The 21,008-nt window shown below is 44.2% G+C and overlaps 1 long non-coding RNA gene across 1 annotated transcript; it reads right to left on the reverse strand.

The window, feature by feature from the left end:
• Positions 1–3,231: 3,231 nt before the first annotated feature.
• On the reverse strand, positions 3,232–7,778 carry LOC139550505 (uncharacterized). Its single transcript, XR_011670060.1, has 3 exons — positions 5,782–7,778; positions 4,289–5,581; positions 3,232–3,805 (listed from the first exon to the last, which is right to left on the reverse strand). It is a non-coding gene; the product is annotated as an uncharacterized lncRNA (long non-coding RNA).
• Between the last annotated feature and the right edge of the window lie 13,230 nt (positions 7,779–21,008).

A 21,008-nucleotide genomic window follows, 5' to 3' on the forward strand; every position in this document is an offset into this window, starting at 1 on the left:
CAATCAATCAACCAATAAAAAGCTGTAATTCCACCACTATTTTGCTAATAAGATGATGGATGGGGCTGGAGAAATGTAACTACTTTCAAATTCATAGACAGACCTATGGATGCAAGGACTGACCATCCATGATATCAACATTATAGTTTTAACTATGTTTTGAGGCTTTACAGTGTTGATTTACATTGTTTCTATACATTGAAGTAAAAAAGCTTATTTGGTGTTCTGATGGGGTACAACAGTTGAACTAAGCTCATGAGGCATGTGTTATATTCTTCAAGAATCAATGGCTATAAATAAATAATTAAAAAATCAAAATATGGATGTGGTAAATGCAGATTTCCCCTTTAACACCACACATCCTTCCAGTTCTCTGCTGCCAGTGACTGGAGCGAATTTCAAAATTCGCTGAAGCTGGAGACTTATATTTCCCTCACCAACTTTAAACATCAGCTATCTGAGCAGCTAATCGATCGCTGCAGCTGTACATGTACTTTTCTGCTCTTTAGCACACCAGTATCTCTACTTGCACATCATCATCTGCTCATTTATCACTCCAGTGTTAATCTGCTAAATTGTAATTCTTCGCTACTATGGACTATTCATTGCCTACCTCATGCCTTTTGCACACACTATATATAGACTTTCTTTTTTTCTACTGTGTCATTGGCTTGTTTATTGTGTTATTGGCTTGTTTATTGTTTATTCCATGTTATTCCATGTGTAACTCTATTGTTGTTGTCTGTGTCACACTGCTTTGCTTTATCTTGGCCAGGTCGCAGTTGTAAATGAGAACTTGTTCTCAACTGGCCTACCTGGTTAAATACAAAAAGTCTTAACTTTTGACACCATGGCGACCTGGTTAAACTATCATTATGACATCATGGTCACCATGTTAAACTATCATTATGACATCATAGCCACCTGGTTAAATAAAAAAAATAAAACAGTTCAACAACTGCAGAGTTTGTGCCTCTGTTTTTAAGACAGTACTTACTAGTGTTAATCAGGGCCCGTTCATCGTTAGAACCATTGGATGCCTTAAGATGCGTTTGGGAAACCGAGGCCAGATATTCAGTTTCCTCCTCCTCCTTTTTGGGTGTGACAGTCATCTCCTCCTCCTCTTTCACTCCCAAAACTGCATCCTCCTCTCCTTTTACTGTAACATCCTCTTCCTCTTTCAATCTGAACGCATCTTCCTCTTCTTTCACTGTAACGTCTTTCTCTTCTTCTTTCACTGTAACAGCCTCACCCTCTACTTCTTGTTTTACTGTGATATCCTTCTCTTCCTCCTCCTCTGATGAGAGCTTCTTTCTCCGTCCAGCAGTCCTCCTCTTCATTAACAAGAGAGTAGCTTAGTGACCTCATGGTTGGAGATGTTAGCTAGCTAGGCTAATGCTAACTTAACCAGCCCGCTAGATGAATAATGAAAACAATAACGTAAATATGAAATTAAAACGGATAACTAACTAGGCGACAGAAGTGGTTTTAAAATACAGTGGCAAATATACACTAAAGCGTCTAAAGAGCTTTATTGGTTCGTCTATTTTGGCTAGCAAGCTAGCAAGCTACCGAGGTGGCTGAATTACTGTTGCTGCTGTTGAAAGAAGCGACCCGTCCACTAGATTATACGTCACAGTAGCAGCATTGCCTTAAAGTCGCAGACCGCAATCTGCTGACTGGAGTGGGCAACACAATTGAGTAAAATGTAAATTTAATTTTCAGACAAAAAATTAAAGGGTAGGATTCAGGGAATTAGCTAGTCCTAAAATATTAATTAGACCCCCCTAAATAAATCAATATCAGTCAATATATTTTTTCTGTAATTTCTTTTTTTTGTCAACCGTTCCATCTCATCTTAAACATTTTACCGGGCCGGCACTAGGACCGGGGGAGGCTGCTGCTGCACTAGTGACTGTTAGACTTTCTTCAGCAAAGATATAGTAGAACTGAACTGAATCAAAGATGGCGAACAGAAATACTAGGAGAGAGGGGTACCCCTACACAGAACTGAACTGAATCAAAGATGTCGGACAGAAATACTAGAATTGAGGGGTACCCCTACACAGAACTGAACTGAATCAAAGATGGCGGACAGAAATACTAGAAGAGAGGGGTACCCCTACACAGAACTGAACTGAATCAAAGATGGCGGACAGAAATACTAGGAGAGAGGGGTACCCCTACACAGAACTGAACTGAATCAAAGATGGCGGACAGAAATACTAGAAGAGAGGGGAACCCCTACACAGAACTGAATCAAAGATGGCGGACAGAAATACTAGGATGGAAGCAAATGTAAGGGATTATAACATCATAACTAATCATGCAAAAAACATGTACAGTTGACAGGAATGTTAGTTCATGTAGAGACAAACTATTATGCATTTTTTAAATCATAGTTCATTTACGAAAATCGTGATTTAGCCAGCTAGCTGACTCCCTAACATTAGCCAGCTAGCTGACTAGCTAACATTAACCAGCTAACATTAGGCAGCTAGCTGACTAGCTAACATTAGCCAGCTAGCTGACTCGCTAACATTAGCCAGCTAGCTGGCTAGCTTTATGGGTGTTGTGACATGAGTATGAAATTGTAATTCTGGTTGTTTTAGGGACTCATGAAACAACCAGCAAACCAGGCTGTCGTTTTGGGAAACAGTGGATGTATAGAATCTAGCTAGCTGAAGAATTTACTGCAAATTGAATGTACAATTTTGTAAGCTTTCCTTGCTGATATTTGCCATGGAGATAGATGAAATCACGTAGCTAGCTATGTTCTTGCTTATTGTGCAGTGGATGATTAAAATCCCTGTATGCCCATGGATGTGTAGCTAGCTATCTAGCCGATCTGTGTATGGATCCAGCCGTTTGGTATACATATTAGTTCAGAACCTAGCTATGAACTTCAGCTATCATAGCCAGTTGTATCAACTTCAAAACAGCCTGAATGACATTAATGAAGCCTATGGATTGAGTAGAATATAATATTGTGCCAAGGATGCAAGTCGTATATACATGTAGTTATTACCATGCATGAGATCCCCACATTGTAGCCTGTACATTTAATATATTCACTGATCATGTACTCTACCTTGGCAAATAAAGGTGATGTTTAGGTATGAATGTCTTTGAGATTATTTTTCAGTCATATCCAATACCAGGAGTATCAAATTCCAGTCTTTGAATGACGCTGTGTCTGCATGTATGTATTACAGTTATACACTTCAACAGTGTTTACCAATCTTGGTCCTGAGACATCAATGGTTACACATTGTAACTAATAGACTAGAAATAGGATTTAACTAGTTAATTCATATATACAGAAGCATAATGTTAAAAAACAGAACACTACACTTCCTATGCATCATGTAAATACTCCAACACCGGTTCATCTCAACATCTAATGCCCTTCATCTGCATTGATCTGATAAACACAGGATAGGTGGAGTATTTCATCTCATTACACTTCATTTCAACCAGTAGAGAATGTGAAACGCTTTATTGAAAAGCTCATTATCCAAGTGTTATAAATACAAGTTCAATCTGTACTTCAATGCACATCTGTTGTGCATTATAAAAACAGAGGAAGAGGTGGAGAGAGAGGTGTAAAAGACAGAAAGGGAAAGAGGTAAGCACATAGGAGCAGGGAAGGCAGCACATGATTAATGAATCACAGTGCTACATAAATATTCTCTCAGTTCATCACAATTACATAAGTGTCTAGTCGGCCCAAAGGTCATCTTAAAAGTGGGTGAGGTGGCGATGATGGGACTGGGGGTTGGCATCCTCTCACATCAAAACATATCTGCAGACGAGAGACAGATGGAGAGAGAGAGCATGTTTAAGCCTTGTGTTTTTAGTTTTTATTCTAACATTGTTAGTCATCAATCAGGAGGTGAAATGCAAATCTGACCTGGGATCATTAACTCTGGGACTACTGCATCTATCTGTATTTCAATGTAAAGCATCTCTTTAATAATACTTCCTGTATAATATAAACTGACCTGGGATCATTAACTCTGGGACAACTGCATCTATCTGTATTTCAATGTAAAGCATCTCTTTAATAATACTTCCTGTATAATATAAACTGACCTGGGATCATTAACTCTGGGACTACTGCATCTGTCTGTATTTCAATGTAAAGCATCTCTTTAATAATACTTCCTGTATAATATAAACTGACCTGGGATCATTAACTCTGGGACTACTGCATCTCTGTCTGTATTTCAATGTAAAGCATCTCTTTAATAATACTTCCTGTTGACCTGACCATGTGACCTCTCACCTCTGACCATGCTGTGCCCTCGATGTAGCCTGTTCAGATGCAGGAGGGGTTCACCGACACAGCTGATATAACCTAGAGGATTTAGGGAGAAGGGGAGAGAGGGATGAAGTGAAGGAGAGAGACTGTTTTTGAGAAAAGAAGGTAGTTAAAGCCACAGTGTTCAACAGGAATCTGTGTGTGGCCTCACCTGGTGTCCACACCACACTAAGTGGCTGCAGAGTACTTTATGCTGAAAAACATGAACGGACACATGAGGACAAACAATATAGTGTAGTTATATAGTGTCTTACTATTCTCCATGGTTGGCCCTCTGGCCTATTCTTTGAAGGTGGAAGGAGCCACAGTTATACACCTGAGCCTGCTTACTGCACAACACAATCCATCAATCAGATTGATACATGAGTGTGTAGGTGTGTGTTATAGGGTATCCAATTGTTCTAATTTTTTTCAATGTGGGTGATTTAAAACAGCCTGTTTTGTTTTTGCACAGACATCACACCCTTACCTAAACAGCACCCTCACATGAGAAGTAGAAATCAAAGGGAGAGACACTGTGAATTGAATAACTGCAGTTGACATAGCTAAGTAAATGGAAGAATACTCTTATTGCAATGTGGATGGCTCTTAAAAGAGCCTTTGGTTGTGCATAGTGTAGTTTATGGTGTTGCCAGGGAACAGCACCCTCTTAAAAGAGCCTTTGGTTGTGCATAGTGTAGTCTATGGTGTTGCCAGGGAACAGCACCCTCTTAAAAGAGCCTTTGGTTGTGCATAGTGTAGTCTATGGTGTTGCCAGGGAACAGCACCCTCTTAAAAGAGCCTTTGGTTGTGCATAGTGTAGTCTATGCTGTTGCCAGGGAACAGCACCCTCTTAAAAGAGCCTTTGGTTGTGCATAGTGTAGTCTATGCTGTTGCCAGGGAACAGCACCCTCTAAAAAGAGCCTTTGGTTGAGCATAGTGTGGTCTATGGTGTTGCCAGGGAACAGCACCCTCTTTGAAGAAGTAGGAGGTGAAGATCTCCTGCACACGGATTGCCTCTCTTGCTGCGTTGTTGGACCCCATCCTTGAAACATCCTGCAGAGCAGCAGACTCCTCCTCTGGGACACGGCGGCGAGCTGCAGATCCCCTCCTGGTTCTCGTGTCCATCCTCATGAAGTTACGCAGGACACAGGTAGCCTTCACACATCTGAGTTCCTCCAGGAGACAGTCCCAGATGACCCTGGTCACCCAACCTTGCAGTGCCCTACACGGTACCTGTAGGCAATCGTTTTGCAGGAATCTCCAGTTACAAGGTATCTGTAGGAATACGGAAGACAATGTAATTATTAGACTGTTACATCACCAGGTCATTGTGGATTACTAAAGTATAATATCCCTGATAACAAATCATGATAACATTGGATTGATAGATGCATGGGCACACATATGTACATGTGTAGCATGTGACAATAACAGGATCATATCAAGGATGACATCACAAATGAATACATAAATACCACTTGAAGCTTGATGATGAGTTGATCATTTGAATCAGCTGTGCAGTGCTGAGGCAAAAACAACAATGTGCCTCTTTGAGTCCCCAGGACTGAGAACCACTGCTCTTCATTGGGACCTCTTCATATGTAGACTGGCTTTCATAGCGCTCTTTATCTGAGAACAGAAAACCTCACAAGAAACACACTTCATTATAGTCAAATTACACCACACTGAATATTATGTTACTATTATCTCCGTCCTCACTTCTAGGGACAGGAACTACACAAAAGTACCTGCCCTATCCAGAATAGCCTCATCTCTCACTGACAGTTGGGGCTGCTATCCTTTCACCCTCCATGGCTATTAGCTAGCTACCTACAAATGCATTTGGAGTTTGTTTTTTACAGTGATAAATAGATAGCTAGCTAATATGAAGTTAGGTAGCTGGTGATATTTAATTCACTTAGCTATCTATACAGTATTTGAAGTTGGTTAGATAGCTAGCTAGCCAAATAGCTAGCTCATTTAGCAGCTCATTTGAGTTAGCCTGCACTGTAGCTAGTTAGCTAATAATACATCGTTGTTTTTACATTTTCAAAATCTATTTACATACTTGAATAGGTTCTCCCAGCCATGTGGACAACTGGAAACAGGGCAGCAAAGTTTGTCACAGAGCGTTTTAGAGGATATTACTATTGAACTATGTACCCATTTAATAACCAGACCTTCATACAAACTTGCTCTGCTGAATTCTTGACGGAGTCACAACGGGCAGGCAGAGCGGCACACAGCAGTTTACCGCTATTTATCTAGTGTACATTCACCCTCAGTCACCTTGTCCTAGAGAGATTTACATGGTTATCAAAACGTCACACCAGGGTAAGCCTATACAAAACACAGCCCTGTGGTGAAAATGAATAGTGGGAAAACGATGTGAACCATTTCCCTGTTTGACCTGTAGTTGTTATGGATATTATGACTCTACAGCGCCCCACAGTGGACGGGTCACAATATGTTACATTGATAAAGCAGACTTTATTTAACCTCCATGACATCTTGTTTTTACATGACGTTGTAGATTGCAGCTGTATATAGTATATATATTTAGGATGTTTTCAGTGTGTTTTTAACCCTTTCAGACAATGGATTAATCGCAATTTTAAAAAACAGTACACTAACATTATACTAAGTAAATTAATTTTGACAGTCCAGTCAAAAACACAAGTCAGAACACAGCCTCTCTATTCTCTCGTGTGATTTCAGGTCCTCTGAGGTCCTCTGACTGGGAAAATGTCTTTCCACAATGAGAGCAGTGGTATGTCTTCTCCTCCTGTGTATTTGTATGTATTGTTTCATGCTCTTTCAAATACCTTAACCGGGTAAATCTCTTTCCACACTGGGAGCAGCGGTACATCTTCTTACCTGTGTGTGGTCTCTCATGCTGGTTCAGGTTTCCTAACTGGGCAAAATGATTTCCACGATGGGAACATTGGTAAGGCTTTTCTCCTGTGTGTGTCCTCTCATGCCTTTCCACGCTCCCTAACCACCTAAAACTCTTTCCAGACAAGGAGCAGTGGTAATGCTTCTCTTCTTTGTGTATTCTCTTATGTGTTTTCAGGCTCCCTAACTGAGTACAACTCTTTCCACACTGGGAGCAGTGATGTCGTCCTGCTGGTTTCGACGTCTCAGGGTCTGGTTCCCCTGAAGGACTCTTCCTGCTGCCAGAAGGAGAGTCTGGTCTCTCTCCTGTCAAAGACAAACAGATTATTTAATTAAACAGGCTCTGATCAGGCCCTACACCCAAACAAGGGCACTGCGTTCATCCACCTCTGGCCTGCTCGCCTCCCTACCACTGAGGAAGTACAGTTCCCGCTCAGCCCAGTCAAAACTGTTCGCTGCTCTGGCCCCCCAATGGTGGAACAAACTCCCTCACGACGCCAGGACAGCGGAGTCAATCACCACCTTCCGGAGACACCTGAAACCCCACCTCTTTAAGGAATACCTAGGATAGGATAAAGTAATCCTTCTCACTCCCCCCCCCCCCTTAAAAGATTTAGATGCACTATTGTAAAGTGGCCGTTCCACTGGATGTCATAAGGTGAATGCACCAATTTGTAAGTCGCTCTGGATAAGAGCGTCTGCTAAATGACTTAAATGTAAATGTAATGTAAACAGACTTGAATGAAACCTCCACATGATCACACTTCCTATGACGTTTAATGTCTAATGACCTGGTGGTTCTAATGACCTGGTGGTTATAATGACCTGGTGGTTCTAATGACCTGGTGGTTATAATGACCTGGTGGTTCTAATGACCTGGTGGTAATAATGACCTGGTGGTTCTAATGACCTGGTGGTTATAATGACCTGGTGGTTCTAATGACCTGGTGGGTGTGGTTATAATGACCTGGTGGTTATAATGACCTGGTGGTTATAATGACCTGGTGGTTATAATGACCTGGTGGTTCTAATGACCTGGTGGTTCTAATGACCTGGTGGTTATAATGACCTGGTGGTTCTAATGACCTGGTGGTTATAATGACCTGGTGGTTCTAATGACCTGGTGGTTATAATGACCTGGTGGTAATAATGACCTGGTGGTTATAATGACCTGGTGGTTATAATGACCTGGTGGTAATAATGACCTGGTGGTAATAATGACCTGGTGGTAATAATGACCTGGTGGTTATAATGACCTGGTGGTTCTAATGACCTGGTGGTAATAATGACCTGGTGGTAATAATGACCTGGTGGTAATAATGACCTGGTGGTAATAATGACCTGGTGGTTGGCATAACACAAGCAGAACCCGAGAACAGGATGGCCTCCACCATCACAGCCTGATGACACTGCACCAGCCTACCAGTCTGCTCCAGCCCAGGTCAGAATACCAGCCTCCCAGTCTGCTCCACCCAGATAGTCACCCACAACTGCAATCCTTATTGATTCAAATGGGAAGTTCTTAGGGAGGGAGAGGGAGTGAAAAGGGAGAGAGGCGGAGAGGGGGAGTGAAAAGGGAGAGAGGCGGAGAGAGGGAGTGAAAAGGGAGAGAGGCGGAGAGAGGGAGTGAAAAGGGAGAGAGGCGGAGAGAGGGAGTGAAAAGGGAGAGAGGGGAGTGAAAAGGGAGAGAGGGGAGTGAAAAGGGAGAGAGGCGGAGAGAGGTTGACAGTTTATGACAAATAGTTAAACAATTTTGCATGTAATGGCTTATGCAAGGAACTAATGCCTAGATGTTTTGAGGGGTAAGACTATTCAACAGAGAACCATCTACTATATTTTGATCAACATGACGTGAGCAATTGATAATGTGGAAAAAAGCTGACACTTGTACATTATCAATTGCAATTTGTTCAAAGGAATAAGAAATTGCTTTAATGATGTGCACAAGTGACTAGATGATTTGGAATTTGTACAAGTCGTATCAAGAATTGCACTTTTGATCTAAGAAATGCACCAAAGCGACTGAGGAAAACTGTAATCACTTTCCCAGTGGAATACAACCTAACAGACAAGAAGCCATTCTTTACAAAACAGTATGAATACAAACAATGGCAGGGCTGATTGGTGATGGGGAGGGTATGGGGCATTAAGTGAGCTAGATCCTTTGATTGCCTTTGGGAGCCTGTCAGATATGGTCAAAATATCTGTAAGATATATCTGTAAGATAATTTGTGATACAAACATATTCTATTTGGAGATGCTTTTTTTACCATTCAGGGATCTCATTCCCTTTTGTACTTTAACCATTTGCACATTGTTACAACACTGTATATATATATAATATGACATTTGTAATGTCTTTATTGTTTTGAAACTTCTGCATGTGTAATGTTTACTGTTCATTTTTATTGTTTATTTCACTGTTGTATATTATCTACTTCACTTGCTTTGGTAATGTAAACACATGTTTCCCATGCCAATAAAGCCCCTTGAATTGAATTTAATTTAATTGAGAGAGAGAGAGAAAGAGAGAGAGAGATAGAGAGAGACTTTACATTCTAATCGTAGAGAAAGAGAGAGAGAGAATGTGAGAGACAGACAGACAGACAGACAGACAGACAGACAGACAGACAGACAGACAGACAGACAGACAGACAGACAGAGACCGACAGACAGACAGACAGAGACCGACAGAGACAGACAGAGACAGACAGAGACAGACAGAGACAGACAGAGACCGACAGACACAGACAGAGACAGACAGACAGCTCTGGGTCCGTCTTGTTGTCACTGTGGCTGCGCTCAGACCGAGTGAGCTACGGTCAAGCGTGGCATCTCGTTGAACTCGGCACGGCCTGGAGATAATAGTAATGCCATTGCAGGCTTTGTGTGTCTTTAAGCACCGCACTTTTTCACTCCATCCCTGCTGTGTGTGTGTGTGAGAGCTTTTCTTTGACATCTGTTGGGAGAAATGACTGATTTACAGTTCACGAGGGTTGTCTAATCACATATATGAAGTTTTGAAAAGTTCTGACCTTTAACCCCTTCAAAACAGCATCTATGACACCATCTTAAGGCACTTCTGGTTGTCACAGTAAACACATATCTTGAATGGAGTATGCTGTTACAGAATCCTGAGTTTTAAGTCTGTATATTAAAAATTGACTGATCTACACAGGTTTGAATGGAGTGATTGTCACAATTGCAGGCTATGTAAATCAAAACTTCATTCCTTCATGAGTGAGGGTCAATTTCACCTGCACGATTCATCAGTTTACGTTTTTGTACAAAAGGTCTTATAGAAATGTGTAAAACTATGCTTGACAGTTTATGACAAATAGTTAAACAATTTTGCATGTAATGGCTTATGCAAGGAACTAATGCCTAGATGTTTTGAGGGGTAAGACTATTCAGCAGAGAACCATCTACTATATTTTGATCAACATGACGTGAGCAATTGATAATGTGGAAAAAAGCTGACACTTGTACATTATCAATTGCAATTTGTTCCAAGGAATAAGAAATTGCTTTAATGATGTGCACAAGTGACTAGATGATTTGGAATTTGTACAAGTCGTATCAAGAATTGCACTTTTGATCTAAGAAATGCACCAAAGTATCTGAGAAAACTGTAATCACTTTCCCAGTGGAATACAACCTAACAGACAAGAAGCCATTCTTTACAAAACAGTATGAATACAAACAATGGCAGGGCTGATTGGTGATGGGGAGGGTATGGGGCATTAAGTGAGCTAGATCCTTTGATTGCCTTTGGGAGCCTGTCAGATATGGTCAAAATATCTGTAAGATATATCTGTAAGATAATTTGTGATACAAACATATTCTATTTGGAGATGCTTTTTTTACCATTCAGGGATCTCATTCCCTTTTGTACTTTAACCATTTGCACATTGTTACAACACTGTATATATATATAATATGACATCTGTAATGTCTTTATTGTTTTGAAACTTCTGCATGTGTAATGTTTACTGTTCATTTTTATTGTTTATTTCACTGTTGAATATTATCTACCTCACTCGCTTTGGTAATGTAAACACATGTTTCCCATGCCAATAAAGCCCCTTGAATTGAATTGAATTGAGAGAGAGAGAGAGAGAGAGAGAGAGAGAGAGAGAGAGAGAGAGAGAAGCCCCTTGAATTGAATAAAGCCCCTTGAATTGAATTGAGAGAGAGAATCTATTTCCTAAAGTTATCCAAAGGAGAGAGAGAGATAGGGAGAGACTTTACATTCTAATCGTAGAGAAAGAGAGAGAGAGAGAATGTGAGAGAGATACAGACAGACAGACAGACAGACAGACAGACAGACAGACAGACAGACAGACAGACAGACAGACAGACAGACAGAGACACAGACAGAGACCGACAGACACAGACACAGACAGACAGACAGACAGACAGACAGACAGACAGACAGACAGACAGACAGACAGACAGACAGACAGACAGACAGACAGAAAGACAGACAGAGACAGACAGAGACAGACAGAGACAGACAGACTGCTCTGGGTCCGTCTTGTTGTCACTGTGGCTGCGCTCAGACCGAGTGAGCTACGGTCAAGCGGGGCATCTCGTTGAACTCGGCACGGCCTGGAGATAATAGTAATGCCATTGCAGGCTTTGTGTGTCTTTAAGCACCGTACCTTTTCACTCCATCCCTGCTGTGTGTGTGTGTGAGAGCTTTTCTTTGACATCTGTTGGGAGAAATGACTGATTTACAGTTCACGAGGGTTGTCTAATCACATATATGAAGTTTTGAAAAGTTCTGACCTTTTACCCCTTCAAAACAGCATCTATGACACCATCTTAAGGCACTTCTGGTTGTCACAGTAAACACATATCTTGAATGGAGTATGCTGTTACAGAATCCTGAGTTTTAAGTCTGTATATTAAAAATTGACTGATCTACACAGGTTTGAATGCAGTGATTGTCACAATTGCAGGCTATGTAAATCAAAACTTCCTTCCTTCATGAGTGAGGGTCAATTTCACCTGCACGATTCATCAGTTTACGTTTTTGTACAAAAGGTCTTATAGAAATGTGTAAAACTATGCTTGACAGTTTATGACAAATAGTTAAACAATTTTGCATGTAATGGCTTATGCAAGGAACTAATGCCTAGATGTTTTGAGGGGTAAGACTATTCAACAGAGAACCATCTACTATATTTTGATCAACATGACGTGAGCAATTGATAATGTGGAAAAAAGCTGACACTTGTACATTATCAATTGCAATTTGTTCAAAGGAATAAGAAATTGCTTTAATGATGTGCACAAGTGACTAGATGATTTGGAATTAGTACAAGTCGTATCAAGAATTGCACTTTTGATCTAAGAAATGCACCAAAGCGACTGAGGAAAACTGTAATCACTTTCCCAGTGGAATACAACCTGAAAGACAAGAAGCCATTCTTTACAAAACAGTATGAAGACAAACAATGGCAGGGCTGATTGGTGATGGGGAGGGTATGGGCCATTAACAAAGCCATCACCTACAGAGAGATGAACGTGGAGAAGAGTCCCCTAAGCAAGCTGGTCATTGTGCTCTGTTCACAAACATAAACACAGCCCACAGAGCCCCTGGACAACAGCACAATTAGACCCAACCAAATCCTGAGAAAACAAAAAGATAATTACTTGACACATTGGAAAGAATTAACAAAAAACAGAGAAAACTAGAATGCTATTTGGCCCTAAACAGAGAGTACACAGTGGCAGAATACCTGACCACTGTGACTGACCCAAACTTAAGGAAAGCTTTGACTATGTACAGACTCAGTGAGCATAAAGGTCAAATGTGTGATTTACCAGTCTCCCAGTCTGATCCAGCCCAGGTCAGAATACCAGTCTCCCGGTCTGCTCCAGCACAGGTCAGAATACCAGCCTCCCAGTCTGCTCCAGCACAGGTCAGAATACCAGTCTCCCAGTCTGCTCCAGCCCAGGTCAGAATACCAGTCTCCCAGTCTGCTCCAGCCCAGGTCAAAATACCAGCCTCTCAGTCTGCTCCAACACAGTGTGCTCAAGCCCAGGTCAGAATACCAGCCTCCCAGTCTGCTCCAGCACAGGTCAGAATACCAGCCTCCCAGTCTGCTCCAGCCCAGGTCAGAATACCAGCCTCCCAGTATGCTCCAGCCGAGGTCAGAATACCAGCCTCCCAGTCTGCTCCAGCCCAGGTCAGAATACCAGCCTCTCAGTCTGCTCCAGCACAGTGTGCTCCAGCCCATGTCAGAATACCAGCCTCCCAGTCTGCTCCAGCCCAGGTCAGAATACCAGCCTCCCAGTCTGCTCCACCCAGATAGTCACCCACAACTGCAATCCTTATTGATTCAAATGGGAAGTTCTTAGGGAGGGAGAGGGAGTGAAAAGGTAGAGAGGCGGAGAGAGGGAGTGAAAAGGGAGAGAGGCGGAGAGAGGGGAGTGAAAAGGGAGAGAGGCGGAGAGAGGGGAGTGAAAAGGGAGAGAGGCGGAGTGAAAAGGGAGAGAGAGGGAGTGAAAAGGGAGAGAGAGGGAGTGAAAAGGGAGAGAGGCGGAGAGGGGGAGTGAAAAGGGAGAGAGGCGGAGAGAGGGAGTGAAAAGGGAGAGAGGCGGAGAGAGGGAGTGAAAAGGGAGAGAGGCGGGGAGAGGGAGTGAAAAGGGAGAGAGGCGGAGAGTGGGAGTGAAAAGGGAGAGAGGCGGAGAGAGGGAGTGAAAAGGGAGAGAGGCGGAGAGAGGGAGTGAAAAGGGAGAGAGGCGGAGAGAGGGGAGTGAAAAGGGAGAGAGGGAGTGAAAAGGGAGAGAGGCGGAGAGGGAGTGAAAAGGGAGAGAGGCGGAGAGAGGGAGTGAAAAGGGATAGAGGCAGAGGGGAGTGAAAAGGGAGAGAGGCGGAGAGGGGGAGTGAAAAGGGAGAGAGGCGGAGAGAGGGGAGTGAAAAGGGAGAGAGGCGGAGAGAGGGGAGTGAAAAGGGAGAGAGGCGGAGAGAGGGGAGTGAAAAGGGAGAGAGGCGGAGAGAGGGAGTGAAAAGGGAGAGAGAGAGTAAAGAGAGAGAGGGAGTGAAAAGGGAAGAGAGGGAGTGAAAAGGGAGAGAGGCGGAGAGGGAGGGAGTGAAAAGGGAGAGAGGCAGAGAGAGGGAGTGAAAAGGGAGTGAGGCGGAGCGAGGGAGTGAAAAGGGAGAGAGGCGGAGAGAGGGAGTGAAAAGGGAGAGAGAGAGTGAAAAGGGAGAGAGAGGGAGTGAAAAGGGAAGAGACGGAGTGAAAAGGGAGAGAGGCGGAGAGGGAGGGAGTGAAAAGGGAGAGAGGCGGAGAGAGGGAGTGAAAAGGGAGAGAGGCGGAGCGAGGGAGTGAAAAGGGAGAGAGGCGGAGAGAGGGAGTGAAAAGGGAGAGAGGTGGAGAGAGGGAGTGAAAAGGAAGAGAGGCGGAGAGAGGGAGTGAAAAGGGAGAGAGGCGGAGAGAGGGAGTGAAAAGGGATAGAGGCGTAGAGAGGGAGTGAAAAGCGAGAGAGGCGGAGAGAGGGAGTGAAAAGGGAGAGAGGCGGAGGGGAGTGAAAAGGGAGAGAGGCGGAGAGAGGGAGTGAAAAGGGAGAGAGGCGGAGAGAGGGGAGTGAAAAGGGAAAGAGGCGGAGAGAGGGAGTGAAAAGGGAGAGAGGCGGAGAAAGGGCAGAATACCTGACCACTGTGACTGACCCAAACTTAAGGAAAGCTTTGACTATGTACAGACTCAGTGAGCATAAAGGTCAAATGTGTGATTTCATGTACTGGCACATACAAGAAAACCAGGTTTTAAAGGTCTGTTCAATAGCTATCCCATCATTACAAAACAGTTGAAAGGCTAAGTCTATCATCTCCTGAGAAGTGGTAACTATTCACATGAACTTTTCAAAGAGGTTTGGTGCCCCCTGGTGGCTGAACCCGAGATCAATGAGAGATCTTGTCAGAAACAATGACACAGTCCCACTTCTCAGCTATCTTTATTTACATCAAACTAAACTAACTGCTATCTTGAAATGTTGAAAACGTGTTTTTAAATAGCTCAGGCTGATACCCTACCTGAGCGAAAAACTGGCACTTTAAAGGAGTCTAATTTTGTCAAAAATGCAAAAATTATAACAATTTCAACTCACAGGTACATTAATAGACCAAACACAAACATCTGTCATCTCGAAATGTCCTAAAAGGTTCTAAACGGGCCCCCTGGGTCTACACCTGGAGAGCAGATGGGCACATCTGCACCAGAGCTGAAATTTCACCTGGAGAGCAGATACTTCAACTCGACAGAGGTCAGAGTGAGGCTCTTCTCCCTGACCTGGTGGTTCTAATGACCTGGTGGTTCTAATGACCTGGTGGTAATAATGACCTGGTGGTTATAATGACCTGGTGGTTATAATGACCTGGTGGTTCTAATGACCTGGTGGTTATAATGACCTGGTGGTTATAATGACCTGGTGGGTGTGGTTATAATGACCTGGTGGTTCTAATGACCTGGTGGTTCTAATGACCTGGTGGTAATAATGACCTGGTGGTTATAATGACCTGGTGGTTATAATGACCTGGTGGTTCTAATGACCTGGTGGTTATAATGACCTGGTGGTTATAATGACCTGGTGGGTGTGGTTATAATGACCTGGTGGTTATAATGACCTGGTCTTAATAATGACCTGGTGGTAATAATGACCTGGTGGTTATAATGACCTGGTGGTTATAATGACCTGGTGGTTCTAATGACCTGGTGGTTATAATGACCTGGTGGTTATAATGACCTGGTGGGTGTGGTTATAATGACCTGGTGGTTATAATGACCTGGTGGTTATAATGACCTGGTGGTTATAATGACCTGGTGGTAATAATGACCTGGTGGTAATAATGACCTGGTGGTTATAATGACCTGGTGGTTATAATGACCTGGTGGTAATAATGACCTGGTGGTAATAATGACCTGGTGGTAATAATGACCTGGTGGTAATAATGACCTGGTAGTTATAATGACCTGGTGGTTATAATGACCTGGTGGTAATAATGACCTGGTGGTAATAATGACCTGGTGGTAATAATGACCTGGTGGTTATAATGACCTGGTGGTTCTAATGACCTGGTGGTTCTAATGACCTGGTGGTTATAATGACCTGGTGGTTCTAATGACCTGGTGGTTCTAATGACCTGGTGGTTCTAATGACCTGGTGGTTCTAATGACCTGGTGGTTATAATGACCTGGTGGGTGTGGTTATAATGACCTGGTGGTTATAATGACCTGGTCTTAATAATGACCTGGTGGTAATAATGACCTGGTAGTTATAATGACCTGGTGGTTATAATGACCTGGTGGTAATAATGACCTGGTGGTAATAATGACCTGGTGGTTATAATGACCTGGTGGTTATAATGACCTGGTGGTAATAATGACCTGGTGGTAATAATGACCTGGTGGTAATAATGACCTGGTGGTAATAATGACCTGGTAGTTATAATGACCTGGTGGTTATAATGACCTGGTGGTAATAATGACCTGGTGGTAATAATGACCTGGTGGTAATAATGACCTGGTGGTAATAATGACCTGGTGGTTATAATGACCTGGTGGTTATAATGACCTGGTGGTTCTAATGACCTGGTGGTTATAATGACCTGGTGGTTATAATGACCTGGTGGTAATAATGACCTGGTGGTAATAATGACCTGGTGGTAATAATGACCTGGTGGTTATAATGACCTGGTGGTAATAATGACCTGGTGGTTATAATGACCTGGTGGTTATAATGACCTGGTGGTTCTAATGACCTGGTGGTTATAATGACCTGGTGGTTATAATGACCTGGTGGTTATAATGACCTGGTGGTAATAATGACCTGGTGGTAATAATGACCTGGTGGTAATAATGACCTGGTGGTTATAATGACCTGGTGGTAATAATGACCTGGTGGTTATAATGACCTGGTGGTAATAATGACCTGGTGGTTATAATGACCTGGTGGTTATAATGACCTGGTGGTTATAATGACCTGGTGGTAATAATGACCTGGTGGTAATAATGACCTGGTGGTAATAATGACCTGGTGGTTATAATGACCTGGTGGTAATAATGACCTGGTGGTTATAATGACCTGGTGGTTATAATGACCTGGTGGTTCTAATGACCTGGTGGTTATAATGACCTGGTGGTTATAATGACCTGGTGGTTATAATGACCTGGTGGTTCTAATGACCTGGTGGTAATAATGACCTGGTGGTTCTAATGACCTGGTGGTTATAATGACCTGGTGGTAATAATGACCTGGTGGTTATAATGACCTGGTGGTTATAATGACCTGGTGGTAATAATGACCTGGTGGTTATAATGACCTGGTGGTTATAATGACCTGGTGGTTATAATGACCTGGTGGTTATAATGACCTGGTGGTTATAATGACCTGGTGGTAATAATGACCTGGTGGTAATAATGACCTGGTGGTTCTAATGACCTGGTGGTTCTAATGACCTGGTGGTTATAATGACCTGGTGGTAATAATGACCTGGTGGTAATAATGACCTGGTGGTAATAATGACCTGGTAGTTATAATGACCTGGTGGTTATAATGACCTGGTGGTAATAATGACCTGGTGGTTATAATGACCTGGTGGTTCTAATGACCTGGTGGTTATAATGACCTGGTGGTTATAATGACCTGGTGGTAATAATGACCTGGTGGTTATAATGACCTGGTGGTTATAATGACCTGGTGGTTCTAATGACCTGGTGGTAATAATGACCTGGTGGTTATAATGACCTGGTGGTTATAATGACCTGGTGGTTATAATGACCTGGTGGTTATAATGACCTGGTGGTTGGCATAACACAAGCAGAACCCGAGAACAGGATGGCCTCCACCATCACAGCCTGATGACACTGCACCAGCCTACCAGTCTGCTCCAGCCCAGGTCAGAATACCAGTCTCCCAGTCTGCTCCAGCACAGGTCAGAATACCAGTCTCCCAGTCTGCTCCAGCACAGGTCAGAATACCAGCCTCCCAGTCTGCTCCAGCCCAGGTCAGAATACCAGCCTCCCAGTCTGCTCCACCCAGATAGTCACCCACAACTGCAATCCTTATTGATTCAAATGGGAAGTTCTTAGAGAGGGAGAGGGAGTGAAAAGGGAGAGAGGCGGAGTGAAAAGGGAGAGAGAGGGAGTGAAAAGGGAGAGAGGGAGTGAAAAGGGAGAGAGGGAGTGAAAAGGGAGAGAGGCGGAGAGAGGGAGTGAAAAGGGAGAGAGGCGGAGAGAGGGAGTGAAAAGGGAGAGAGGCGGAGAGAGGGAGTGAAAAGGGAGAGAGGCGGAGAGAGGGAGTGAAAAGGGAGAGAGGCGGAGAGAGAGGGTGAAAAGGGAGAGAGGCGGAGAGAGGGAGTGAAAAGGGAGAGAGGCGGAGAGAGGGAGTGAATAGGGAGAGAGGCGGAGAGAGGGAGTGAAAAGGGAGAGAGGCGGAGAGAGGGAGTGAAAAGGGAGAGAGGCGGAGAGAGGGAGTGAAAAGGGAGAGAGGCGGAGAGAGGGAGTGAAAAGGGAGAGAGGCGGAGAGAGGGAGTGAATAGGGAGAGAGGCGGAGAGAGGGAGTGAATAGGGAGAGAGGCGGAGAGAGGGAGTGAAAAGGGAGAGAGGCGGAGAGAGGGAGTGAAAAGGGAGAGAGGCGGAGAGAGGGAGTGAAAAGGGAGAGAGGCGGAGAGAGGGAGTGAAAATGGAGAGAGGCGGAGAGAGGGAGTGAAAAGGGAGAGAGGCGGAGAGAGGGAGTGAAAAGGGAGAGAGGCGGAGAGAGGGAGTGAAAAGGGAGAGAGGGGAGTGAAAAGGGAAAGAGGCGGAGAGAGGGGAGTGAAAAGGGAGAGAGGCGGAGAGAGGGAGTGAAAAGGGAGAGAGGCGGAGAGAGGGAGTGAAAAGGGAGAGAGGCGGAGAGAGGGAGTGAAAAGGGAGAGAGGCGGAGAGAGGGAGTGAAAAGGGAGAGAGGCGGAGAGAGGGAGTGAAAAGGGAGAGAGGCGGAGAGAGGGAGTGAAAAGGGAGAGAGGCGGAGAGAGGGAGTGAAAAGGGAGAGAGGCGGAGAGAGGGAGTGAAAAGGGAGAGAGGCGGAGAGAGGGAGTGAAAAGGGAGAGAGGCGGAGAGAGGGAGTGAAAAGGGAGAGAGGGGAGTGAAAAGGGAGAGAGGCGGAGAGAGGGGAGTGAAAAGGGAGAGAGGCGGAGAGAGGGAGTGAAAAGGGAGAGAGGCGGAGAGAGGGAGTGAAAAGAGAGAGAGGCGGAGAGAGGGAGTGAAAAGGGAGAGAGGCGGAGAGAGGGAGTGAAAAGGGAGAGAGGCGGAGAGAGGGGAGTGAAAAGGGAGAGAGGCGGAGAGAGGGGAGTGAAAAGGGAGAGAGGCGGAGAGAGGGAGTGAAAAGGGAGAGAGGCGTAGAGAGGGGAGTGAAAAGGGAGAGACGGGAGTGAAAAGGGAGAGAGGCGGAGAAAGGGGAGTGAAAATGGAGAGAGGTGGAGAGAGGGAGTGAAAAGGGAGAGAGGCGGAGGGGAGTGAAAAGAGAGAGAGGCGGAGAGAGGGAGTGAAAAGGGAAAGAGGCGGAGAGAGGGAGTGAAAAGGGAGAGAGGCGGAGAAAGGGCAGAATACCTGACCACTGTGACTGACCCAAACTTAAGGAAAGCTTTGACTATGTACAGACTCAGTGAGCATAAATGTCAAATGTGTAGATTTCATGAACTGGCACATACAAGAAAACCAGGTTTTAAAGTTCTGTTCAATAGCTATCCCATCATTACAAAACATTTGAAAGGCTAAGTCTATCATCTCCTGAGAAGTGGTAACTATTCACATGAACTTTTCAAATAGGTTTGGTGCCCCCTGGTGGCTGAACCCGAGATCAATGAGAGATCTTGTCAGAAACAATGACAGAGTCCCACTTCTCAACTATCTTTATTTACATCAAACTAAACTAACTGCTATCTTGAAATGTTGAAAACGTGTTTTTAAATAGCTCAGGCTGATCCCTCACCTTGATCACCTCTGGAGTTGAGGTTAACAGCCGAGGTAATTTTTATGATGAAAATGAAAAAAAAAAAAAATGAATAATATAAATAAAATGAAGATGCAGCTGTCTTTGAAATGATCAAACTGAACACACTGCTATCTTGAAATGTTGAAAAAGTGTTTTTAAATAGCTCAGGCTGATACCCTACCTGGTGGCACCTGATGGTGCTCCACTACCATCCCTGGTCTCCTTAGTCTGTGCTCCACTACCATCCCTGGTCTCCTTAGTCTGTGCTCCACTACCATCCCTGGTCTCCTTAGTCTGTGGTCCACTACCATCCCTGGTCTCCTTAGTCTGTGCTCCACTACCATCCCTGGTCTCCTTAGTCTGTGCTCCACTACCATCCCTGGTCTCCTTAGTCTGTGGTCCACTACCATCCCTGGTCTCCTTAGTCTGTGCCCCTACCATCCCTGGTCTCCTTAGTCTGTGCTCCACTACCATCCCTGGTCTCCTTAGTCTGTGCTCCACTACCATCCCTGGTCTCCTTAGTCTGTGCTCCACTACCATCCCTGGTCTCCTTAGTCTGTGCCCCACTACCATCCCTGGTCTCCTTAGTCTGTGCTCCACTACCATCCCTGGTCTCCTTAGTCTGTGCTCCACTACCATCCTTGGTCTCCTTAGTCTGTGCTCCACTACCATCCCTGGTCTCCTTAGTCTGTGCTCCACTACCATCCCTGGTCTCCTTAGTCTGTGCCCCTACCATCCCTGGTCTCCTTAGTCTGTGCCCCTCCATCCCTGGTCTCCTTAGTCTGTGCTCCACTACCATCCCTGGTCTCCTTAGTCTGCTCCACTA

Source organism: Salvelinus alpinus, chromosome 2, assembly GCF_045679555.1.
Source record: "Salvelinus alpinus chromosome 2, SLU_Salpinus.1, whole genome shotgun sequence".
In the NCBI taxonomy this organism is placed as follows: domain Eukaryota; kingdom Metazoa; phylum Chordata; class Actinopteri; order Salmoniformes; family Salmonidae; genus Salvelinus; species Salvelinus alpinus.